The sequence below is a fragment of the Lucilia cuprina genome, chromosome 3 (genome assembly GCF_022045245.1).
Source record: "Lucilia cuprina isolate Lc7/37 chromosome 3, ASM2204524v1, whole genome shotgun sequence".
Lineage (NCBI taxonomy): Eukaryota > Metazoa > Arthropoda > Insecta > Diptera > Calliphoridae > Lucilia > Lucilia cuprina.
In genome coordinates this window covers 7,733,593-7,744,270 of record NC_060951.1, presented here as the reverse complement: position 1 = coordinate 7,744,270, position 10,678 = coordinate 7,733,593, and positions in this window count along the sequence as shown.

Below are 10,678 nucleotides of genomic sequence, written 5' to 3'. Positions count from 1 at the left end.
ATAGACTAGACTATAGACTAGACTATAGACTAGACTATAGACTAGACTATAGACTAGACTATAGACTAGACTATAGACTAGACTATAGACTAGACTATAGACTAGACTATAGACTAGACTATAGACTAGACTATAGACTAGACTATAGACTAGACTATAGACTAGACTATAGACTAGACTATAGACTAGACTATATAGACTATGCTTTACACTAGACTATAGACTAGACTATAGATTAGACTATAGACTAGACTATAAACTGGACTATAGACTAGACTATAGACTAGACTATAGACTGGACTATGGACTAGGACTATAGACTCTAGACTATAGACTAGACTATAGACTAGACTATAGACTAGACTATAGACTAGACTATAGACTAGACTATAGACTAGACTATAGACTAGACTATAGACTAGACTATAAACTAGACTATAGACTACACTAGAGACTAGACTATAGACTAGACTATAGACTAGACTATAGACTAGACTATAGACTAGACTATAGACTAGACTATAGACTAGACTATAGACTAGACTATAGACTAGACTATAGACTAGACTATAGACTAGACTATAGACTAGACTATAGACTAGACTATAGACTAGACTATAGACTAGACTATAGACTAGACTATAGACTAGACTATAGACTAGACTATAGACTAGACTATAGACTAGACTATAGACTAGGCTATAGACTAGACTATAGACTAGACTATAGACTAGGCTATAGACTAGACTATAGACTAGACTATAGACTAGACTATAGACTAGACTATAGACTAGACTATAGACTAGACTAAAGAATACACTATAGAATAGACTATAGAATAGACTATAGACTATACTATAGACTAGACTATAGACTAGGCTATAGACTAGACTATAGACTTGACTATAGACTAGACTATAGACTAGACTATAGACTAGACTATAGACTAGACTATAGACTAGACTATAGACTAGAATATAGACTATAGACTAGACTATAGACTAGAGTATATACTAGACTATAGACTAGACTATAGACTAGACTATAGACTAGAGTATATACTAGACTATAGACTAGACTATAGACTAGACTATAGACTAGACTATAGACTATACTATATACTAGACTATAGACTAGACTATAGACTAGACTGTAGACTAGACTAGACTATAGACTAGACTGTAGATTAGACTGTAGATTAGACTAGATTTTAGACTAGACTGTAGATTAGACTAGATTATAGACTGGACTATAGATTAGACTAGACTATAGACTAGACTACTTATAGACTATGCTTTACACTAGACTATAGACTAGACTATAGATTAGACTATAGACTAGACTATAAACTGGACTATAGACTAGACTATAGACTAGACTATAGACTGGACTATGGACTAGACTATAGACTAGACTATAGACTAGACTATAGACTAGACTATAGACTAGACTATAGACTAGACTATAGTCTAGGCTATAGACTAGACTATAGACTAGACTATAGACTAGACTATAGACTAGACTATAGACTAGACTATAGACTAGACTATAGACTAGACTATAGACTAGACTATAGACTAGACTATAGACTAGACTATAGACTAGACTATAGACTAGACTATAGACTAGACTATAGACTAGACTATAGACTAGACTATAGACTAGACTATAGACTAACTATAGACTAGACTATAGACTAGACTATAGACTAGACTATAGACTAGACTATAGACTAGACTATAGACTAGACTATAGACTAGACTATAGACTAGACTATAGACTAGACTATAGACTAGACTATAGACTAGACTATAGACTAGACTGTAGACTAGACTATAGACTAGACTATAGACTAGACTATAGACTAGACTATAGACTAGACTATATATAATCTTTTATCTTTCTCATTTAAAATTTAAATTCTTGTCTTACATAAATTTACTTATTAAGAATATTCTTAAGATTTTCACAAAACCTTTAATATGATTTATTCATATTAAACTGAAGCAGCATTTAATATTTATTCTTAATATGCAATCTTATCTACTTAGAGTTGAAACAAAACCAATGAACAATTTAAAATTAATTTCCTACTAAATAAGTAAAATAAAATAAGATTTGTTCTTAATATCTTTTATGCTCACTTTCAACATTGTACTGTAAACTGCTATAGTTTGTGGTTGGAAATCACTTATCAATATCAAGCAAAGGATAACAATAAGTAAGTAAATTTATGTAAAATATTTAAAGCTTATATAGAACTAAATTGATTTTTGAATTATAGTTTAATTGAATTACAAATGCAGTAGAAATAAAGGAATAGATTAGAAAGAAAATGATAAAAGGTTTTTTTTTGGAAGTTTGCAACTCCTCCCTTGCTTCCCATTACTTGCATGTCAATCATTTAAATACTAAAGAAATAACAAGATGCAATCTGTAGTTTAAGAAACCTGACCTCATAACAATTTCAATTACAACTATTGTTATGTTAAACAATTGCTAACATATCTTTAAACTAAAACTAATTTAATATTAGTTCTAGTTTACAAACAATATCATTCAAACTAAAAGTCACACTTACTCATGCATGGGTACATTTAACCCAAACCTCAATTTAACTTTATTTTAATGTCTATCTAAATATTTTGTAGTTTTAGTTAGTTTTTGGCAAAAATTTCATACAATTTAATATGTTTAACATTTAACCATTTAACAACACTTAAACCTTTTTTCATTACATTGACCAAATTTATACTGAAACTTAGTATATAAGTTTTATCATGGTTACAATTTCCATTCAATAGCCATAAATTCGATAGACTCCACAACAAAAAAGTAACATTTTCAACACAACAAATGTGCAAAAATTAGAATACATATGGAAGTTATAAATCGTAATGAAAACGAGTGAATGTGAATGGTTATATTGTATATGTTTAAACTTGTATGTCATTGTTGGCTAAAATATACAGAGGCCAAAGAACGATGGATGTACAATGATATATGAGTATGAGTAACAGGCTTGGAGCAATGTACACGGAAGCAACTATACAAATATAGTCTCGTTGTAGTATTCTTAAAGTCTAGTTATGTACTAGTTACATTCCAGTGATAGTCTAGTCATAACCTCGCTAAATATCGTCTAGTTTAGCCTATAGTCTAATCAATAGTTTGGTCAGTAGTTTAATCTAGTCTATAGTCTAGTCTATAAACTCGTATATGGTATAGTCTATAGTCTAGTCTACAATCTGTGTATAATCTCGTCTATAGTCTAGCCTATAGTCTAGTATAGTCTATAGTCTAGCCTATAGTCTAGTATAGTCTATAGTCTTGTCTATAGTCTAGTCTATAGTCTAGTATATAGTCTAGTCTATAGTCTAGTCTATACTCTTGTCTAAAGTCTAGTCTATAGCCTAGTCTATAATGTAGTCTATGGTCTAGTCTATAATCTAGTCTAAAATCTAGTTTAAAGTCTAGTTTAGTCTATAGTCTAGTCTATAGTCTAGTCTATAGTATAGTCTATAGTCTAATCTATAGTCTAGTCTATAGTCTAGTCTATAGTCTAGTCTATAGTCTAGTCTATAGTCTAGTCTATAGTCTAGTCTATAGTCTAGTCTATAGTCTAGTCTATAGTCTAGTCTATAGTCTAGTCTATAGTCTAGTCTATAGTCTAGTCTATAGTCTAGTCTATAGTCTAGTCTATAGTCTAGTCTATATTCTAGTCTATAGTCTAGTCTATATTCTAGTCTATAGTCTAGTCTATAGTCTAGTCTATAGTCTAGTCTATAGTCTAGTCTATAGTCTAGTCTATAGTCTAGTCTATAGTCTAGTCTATAGTCTAGTCTATAGTCTAGTCTATAGTCTAGTCTATAGTCTAGTCTATAGTCTAGTCTATAGTCTTAGTTATAGTCTAGTCTATAGTCTAGTCTATAGTCTAGTCTATAGTCTAGTCTTAGTCTAGTCTATAGTCTAGTCTATAGTCTAGTCTATAGTCTAGTCTATAGTCTAGTCTATAGTCTAGTCTATAGTCTAGTCTATAGTCTAGTCTATAGTCTAGTCTATAGTCTAGTCTATAGTCTAGTCTATAGTCTAGTCTATAGTCTAGTCTATAGTCTAGTCTATAGTCTAGTCTATAGTATAGTCCTATCAGTCTAGTCTATAGTCTAGTCTATAGTCTAGTCTATAGTCTAGTCTATAGTCTAGTCTATAGTCTAGTCTATCGTCTAGTCTATAGTCTAGTCTATAGTCTAGTCTATAGTCTAGTCTATAGTCTAGTCTATAGTCTAGTCTATAGTCTAGTCTATAGTCTAGTCTATAGTCTAGTCTATAGTCTAGTCTATAGTCTAGTCTATAGTCTAGTCTATAGTCTAGTCTATAGTCTAGTCTATAGTCTAGTCTATAGTCTAGTCTATAGTCTAGTCTATAGTCTAGTCTATAGTCTAGTCTATAGTCTAGTCTATAGTCTAGTCCATATTCTAGCCTATAGTCTAGTCTATAGTCTAGTCTATAGTCTAGTCTATAGTCTAGTCAATAGTCTAGTCTATAGTCTAGTCTATAGTCTAGTCTATAGTTTAGTCTATAGTCTAGTCTATAGTCTAGCCTATAGTCTAGTCTATAGTCTAGTCTATAGTCAATAATCTAGTCAATAATCTAGTCTATAGTATTGTCTATAGTCTAGTCTATAGTCTAGTCTATAGTCTAGTGTATAGTCTAGTCTATAGTCTAGTCTATAGTCTAGTCTATAGTCTAGTCTATAGTCTAGTCTATAGTCTAGTCTATAGTCTAGTCTATAGTCTAGTCTATAGTCTAGTCTATAGTCTAGTCTATAGTCTAGTCTATAGTCTAGTCTGTAGTCTAGTCTATAGTCTAGTCTATAGTATAGTCTATAGTCTAGTCTATAGTCTAGTCTATAGTCTAGTCTATAGTCTAGTCTATAGTCTAGTCAATAGTCTAGTCTATAGTCTAGTCTATAGTCTAGTCTATAGTCTAGTCTATAGTCTAGTCTATTGTCTAGTCTATAGTCTAGTCTATAGTCTAGTCTATAGTCTAGTCTATAGTCTAGTCTATAGTCTAGTCTATAGTCTAGTCTATAGTCTAGTCTATAGTCTAGTCTATAGTCTAGTCTATAGTCTAGTCTATAGTCTAGTCTATAGTCTAGTCTATAGTCTAGTCTATTAGTCTAGTCTATAGTCTAGGTCTATAGTCTAGTCTATAGTCTAGTCTATAGTCTAGTCTATAGTCTAGTCTATAGTCTAGTCTATAGTCTAGTCTATAGTCTAGTCTATAGTCTAGTCTATAGTCTAGTCTATAGTCTAGTCTATAGTCTAGTCTATAGTCTAGTCTATAGTCTAGTCTATAGTCTAGTCTATAGTCTAGTCTATAGTCTAGTCTATAGTCTAGGTACTATAGTCTAGTCTATAGTCTAGTCTATAGTCTAGTCTATAGTCTAGTCTATAGTCTAGTCTATAGTCTAGTCTATAGTCTAGTCTATAGTCTAGTCTATAGTCTAGTCTAGTCTATAGTCCAGTCTATAGTCTATTCTATAGTCTAGTCTATAGTCTAGTCTATAGTCTAGTCTACAGTCTAGTCTATAGTCTAGTCTATAGTCTAGTCTATAGTCTAGTCTATAGTCTAGTCTATAGTCTAGTCTATAGTCTAGTCTATAGTCTAGTCTATAGCCTAGTCTATAGTCTAGTCTATAGTCTAGTCTATAGTCTAGTCTATAGTCTAGTCTATAGTCTAGTCTATAGTCTAGTCTATAGTGTTGTCTATAGTCTAGTCTATAGTCTAGTCTTTAGTCTAGTCTATAGTCTAGTCTATAGTCTAGTCTATAGTCTAGCCTATAGTATAGTCTTTAGTCTACTCTTTAGTCAATAATCTAGTCTATAGTCTGTATTCTAGTCTATAGTCAATAATTTAGTTTATAGTAATGTATATAGTCTAGTCTGTAGTCTTGGCTATAGTCTAGTCCATAGTCTAGTCTATAGTCTAGTCTATAATCTAGTCTATAGTATAGTCTATAGTCTAGTCTATAGTATAGTCTATAGTCTAGACTATAATCTAGTCTATAATCTAGTCTATAGCCTAGCCTATGGTCTAGCCTATAGTGTAGCCTCTAGGCTAGTTCGTAGTCTAGTCTATAGTCTAGTCTATAGTATAGTCTACAGTATAGTCTATAGTATAGTCTGTAGTATAGCCTATAGTCTAGTCTATATGCTAGTCTATAGTCCAGTATATAGTCTAGTTATAGTCTAGTCTATAGTCTAGTCTATAGTCTAGTCTATAGTCTAATTTATTGTCTAGTCTATAGTCTAGTCTATAGTCTAGTCTATAGTCTAGTCTATAGTCTAGTCTATAGTCTAGTCTATAGTCTAGTCTATAGTCTTGTCTATAGTCTAGTCTATAGTCTAGTCTATAGTCTAGTCTATAGTCTAGTCTATAGTCCAGTCTATAGTCTAGTCTATAGTCTAGTCTATAGTCTAGTCTATAGTCTAGTTTATAGTCTAGTCTATAGTCTAGTCTATAGTCTAGTCTATAGTCTAGTCTATAGTCTAGTCTATAGTCTAGTCTTTAATCTAGTCTATAGTCTAGTCTATAGTCTAGTCTATAGTCTAGTCTTTAGTCTAGTCTATAGTCTAGTCTATAGTCTAGTCTATAGTCTAGTCTATAGTCTAGTCTATAGTCTAGTCTATAGTCTAGCCTATAGTATAGTCTTTAGTCTACTCTTTAGTCAATAATCTAGTCTATAGTCTGTAGTCTAGTCTATAGTCAATAATTTAGTTTATAGTAATGTATATAGTCTAGTCTGTAGTCTTGGCTATAGTCTAGTCCATAGTCTAGTCTATAGTCTAGTCTATAATCTAGTCTATAGTATAGTCTATAGTCTAGTCTATAGTATAGTCTATAGTCTAGACTATAATCTAGTCTATAATCTAGTCTATAGCCTAGCCTATGGTCTAGCCTATAGTGTAGCCTCTAGGCTAGTTCGTAGTCTAGTCTATAGTCTAGTCTATAGTATAGTCTACAGTATAGTCTATAGTATAGTCTGTAGTATAGCCTATAGTCTAGTCTATATGCTAGTCTATAGTCCAGTATATAGTCTAGTTATAGTCTAGTCTATAGTCTAGTCTATAGTCTAGTCTATAGTCTAATTTATTGTCTAATCTATAGTCTAGTCTATAGTCTAGTCTATAGTCTAGTCTATAGTCTAGTCTATAGTCTAGTCTATAGTCTAGTCTATAGTCTAGTCTATAGTCTTGTCTATAGTCTAGTCTATAGTCTAGTCTATAGTCCAGTCTATAGTCTAGTCTATAGTCTAGTCTATAGTCTAGTCTATAGTCTAGTTTATAGTCTAGTCTATAGTCTAGTCTATAGTCTAGTCTATAGTCTAGTCTATAGTCTAGTCTATAGTCTAGTCTATAGTCTAGTCTATAGTCTAGTCTATAGTCTAGTCTTTAGTCTAGTCTATAGTCTAGTCTATAGTCTAGTCTATAGTCTAGTCTTTAGTCTAGTCTATAGTCTAGTCTATAGTCTAGTCTATAGTCTAGTCTATAGTCTAGTCTATAGTCTAGTCTATAGTCTAGTCTATAGTCTAGTCTATAGTCTAGTCTATAGTCTAGTCTATAGTCTGTCTATAGTCTAGTCTATAGTCTAGTCTATAGTCTAGTCTTTAGTCTAGTCTATAGTCTAGTCTATAGTCTAGTCTATAGTCTAGTCTATAGTCTAGTCTATAGTCTAGTCTATAGTCTAGTCTATAGTCTAGTCTATAGTCTAGTCTATAGTCTAGTCTATAGTCTAGTCTATAGTCTAGTCTATAGTCTAGTCTATAGTCTAGTCTATAGTCTAGTCTACAGTCTAGTCTATAGTCTAGTCTATAGTCTAGTCTATAGTCTAGTGTATAGTCTAGTGTATAGTCTAGTGTATAGTCTAGTGTATAGTCTAGTGTATAGTCTAGTCTATAGTCTAGTCTATAGTCTAGTCTATAGTCTAGTCTATAGTCTAGTCTATAGTCTAGTCTATAGTCTAGTCTATAGTCTAGTCTATAGTCTAGTCTATAGTCTAGTCTATAGTCTAGTCTATAGTCTAGTCTATAGTCTCGTCTATAGTCTAGTCTATAGTCTAGTGTATAGTCTAGTCTATAGTCTAGTCTATAGTCTAGTCTAGTCTATAGTCTAGTTTATAGTCTAGTCTATAGTCTAGTCTATAGTCTGATCTATAGTCTAGTCTATAGTCTTGTCTATAGTCTAGTCGATCGTTTAGTCCATAGTCTGGTCTATAGTCTAGTCTATAGTCTAGTCTATAGTCTAATCTATAGTCTAGTCTATAGTCTTGTCTATAGTCTAGTCGATCGTTTAGTCCATAGTCTGGTCTATAGTCTAGTCTATAGTCTAGTATATAGTTTAGTCTTGTCTATATTCTTGTCTATAGTACAGTCTAGTCTATAGTGTAGTGCATAGTTTAGTCTATAGTCTAATCAATAGTTTAGTGTATAGTCTGGTCTATAGTCTAGGCTATAGTTTAGTATATAGTCTAGTCTATTGTATAGTCTATAGTCTACTCAGGGTCCAGTCTATATTCTGATCTAATCTAGAATAAACTAGTCTAGACGATTTCATCATTTAAAGTTGATATACTATCAGTTTTTAGTCTAGTAAATAAATGAGTATGAAGTAGTCTTTTCTCCAGTCCATGTTCCCTGTACATCGTCCAGCCCCTTTTCTATTACGATACATAATCATACAAGCACACTTCTCTAACTGGCAATGAAAATATTTTAGTGAAACTTGTGCGCCAGCAGATATAAACGACTACACTATTGCCAAATAGTTTTATGTCACAATAAAGTAAAAACCACTAGAATGGCGGATAGTGCCAGTACATAAACATAAAATCAAAAAATACATGAACATAAACTGGTTATATACATACTAAATACATACATTTGTGTGTATGTGTATATGCGAATAGTTAATGTCATACCTAGTGACCTGATTTAAAAGGTTCCGTAGACCAAAGTTATGGATAACAAATTAAAACTGAAAACTAGTTAGGGAATATCAAATGAATATATGGCAAACTAATGCTGAAAGAAATTGATATGCATTTTAAAATAATAGATTGGATTAAAGTTTATGTATGTAGCTATAATTGGAAATTGGATTTAATGCTTTTGCATTAAAGCTGCATTTTTTTTTTTTTTTTGAATAGTAATGTTGTGAAATTTTTGCTTTAAATTATTTTGCAGGTTTTCATTTTCATTCGATTATTTAAATCCTGTTTCCTTTTCATTACTTTAGCTCATCAGCAGTAAATCATTTTTACTTATTGACCGTAATCAATAGTCTTAGTGCTGCTTAATACTGATGACTGACTTGTTTGCTATGTAATTGAAAATCTTCATTTTGGCCATTACATAATATTGTCATTCTTTTATTTTTAATATTCCCTACTTTATGGTTGTTGTTGTTAATACTTTTGTCGTTTTTTTTTTTTTTTTGTAAATCATGACTTTACCACATTAATTAATGATATCGCTGTGAAAAAAAAACACAAACACATTTATAGCGATAAACAGCATGCTATAGTTGAGGAAATTATGCAAAAATATAATATTATAACGAAAAAAAGTTTTTGTTTTTAAATAACTTTGTATATGTTTGTTTGTAAGTGTGCGCATAATAAAAGAGGATTATATAGGATATTTTAATCTTCGACGACATTAAAATACTTTAATTGAATCAATGAACTGTAATAATTACTGAACTGGCCACACTGGAAACCATCATATAAATTAAATAACCAGATAAAAGCACAACAATTTAATAGACATGCCAAAGTGGAAAGTGTCGACTTGCAATTGAGCTATACATATGGGATTTTTGTATTAAAAGTTTAAAGGATTGTTCTACGTTCTAAACCCTTTTTTACTCGTTCCTCAAATTATATCTAACTGGTGTAGTAAATTGCTAATGAAAATTCATCAGTTACGTCTCCCAAATCTTCGAAAAAACTCCATGCAGCCCTAACTAAAGTCGGTCTATTTTTCCAAAAATATTCAGATGAGAAAGGTATTGAAGTCGAAGTACTTTACGTGAGAACTTCGCGCGTAGCCCTATCTCACGGTGGAACTTTTAAAACCACGGACCTCACCACGGGTGGAGTGAGGTCCGTATACCTCTAGATTCTATAATTATTGTATACAATTGACAACTCTCTGGGTTATCTGTTGTCATTCGGCAACAGCACCCAAATATTGACTTTGCCTTACATCAGTTCTTTAACCACCACTTACTAATCCCCTCGAATTTAGGCTTAAATTACTACAACTACATGGATCCCGAAGAAACCTCAACCAACTAACCAAAGAGGACTTAGACCTGATGGCGACTAGGCACCCGTAGTACCAGATTATGTGGTTCTCTGGTTAGACTCCAGCAAAGAAAAGAAGAGCAGACTAGAGATACTGACACCATCTCTATACCACCGTATTGTAATATATATAATATATATAATATAATTTTTTTCTATAGTCTAGTCAGTAGTCTAGTCTATAGTTTGGTCTATAGTCTAATCTATAGTCTAGTCTATAGTCTAGTCTATAGTCTAGTCTATAGTCTAGTCTATAGTCTAGTCTATAGTCTAGTCTATAGTCTAGAATATAGTCTAGTCTATAGTCTAG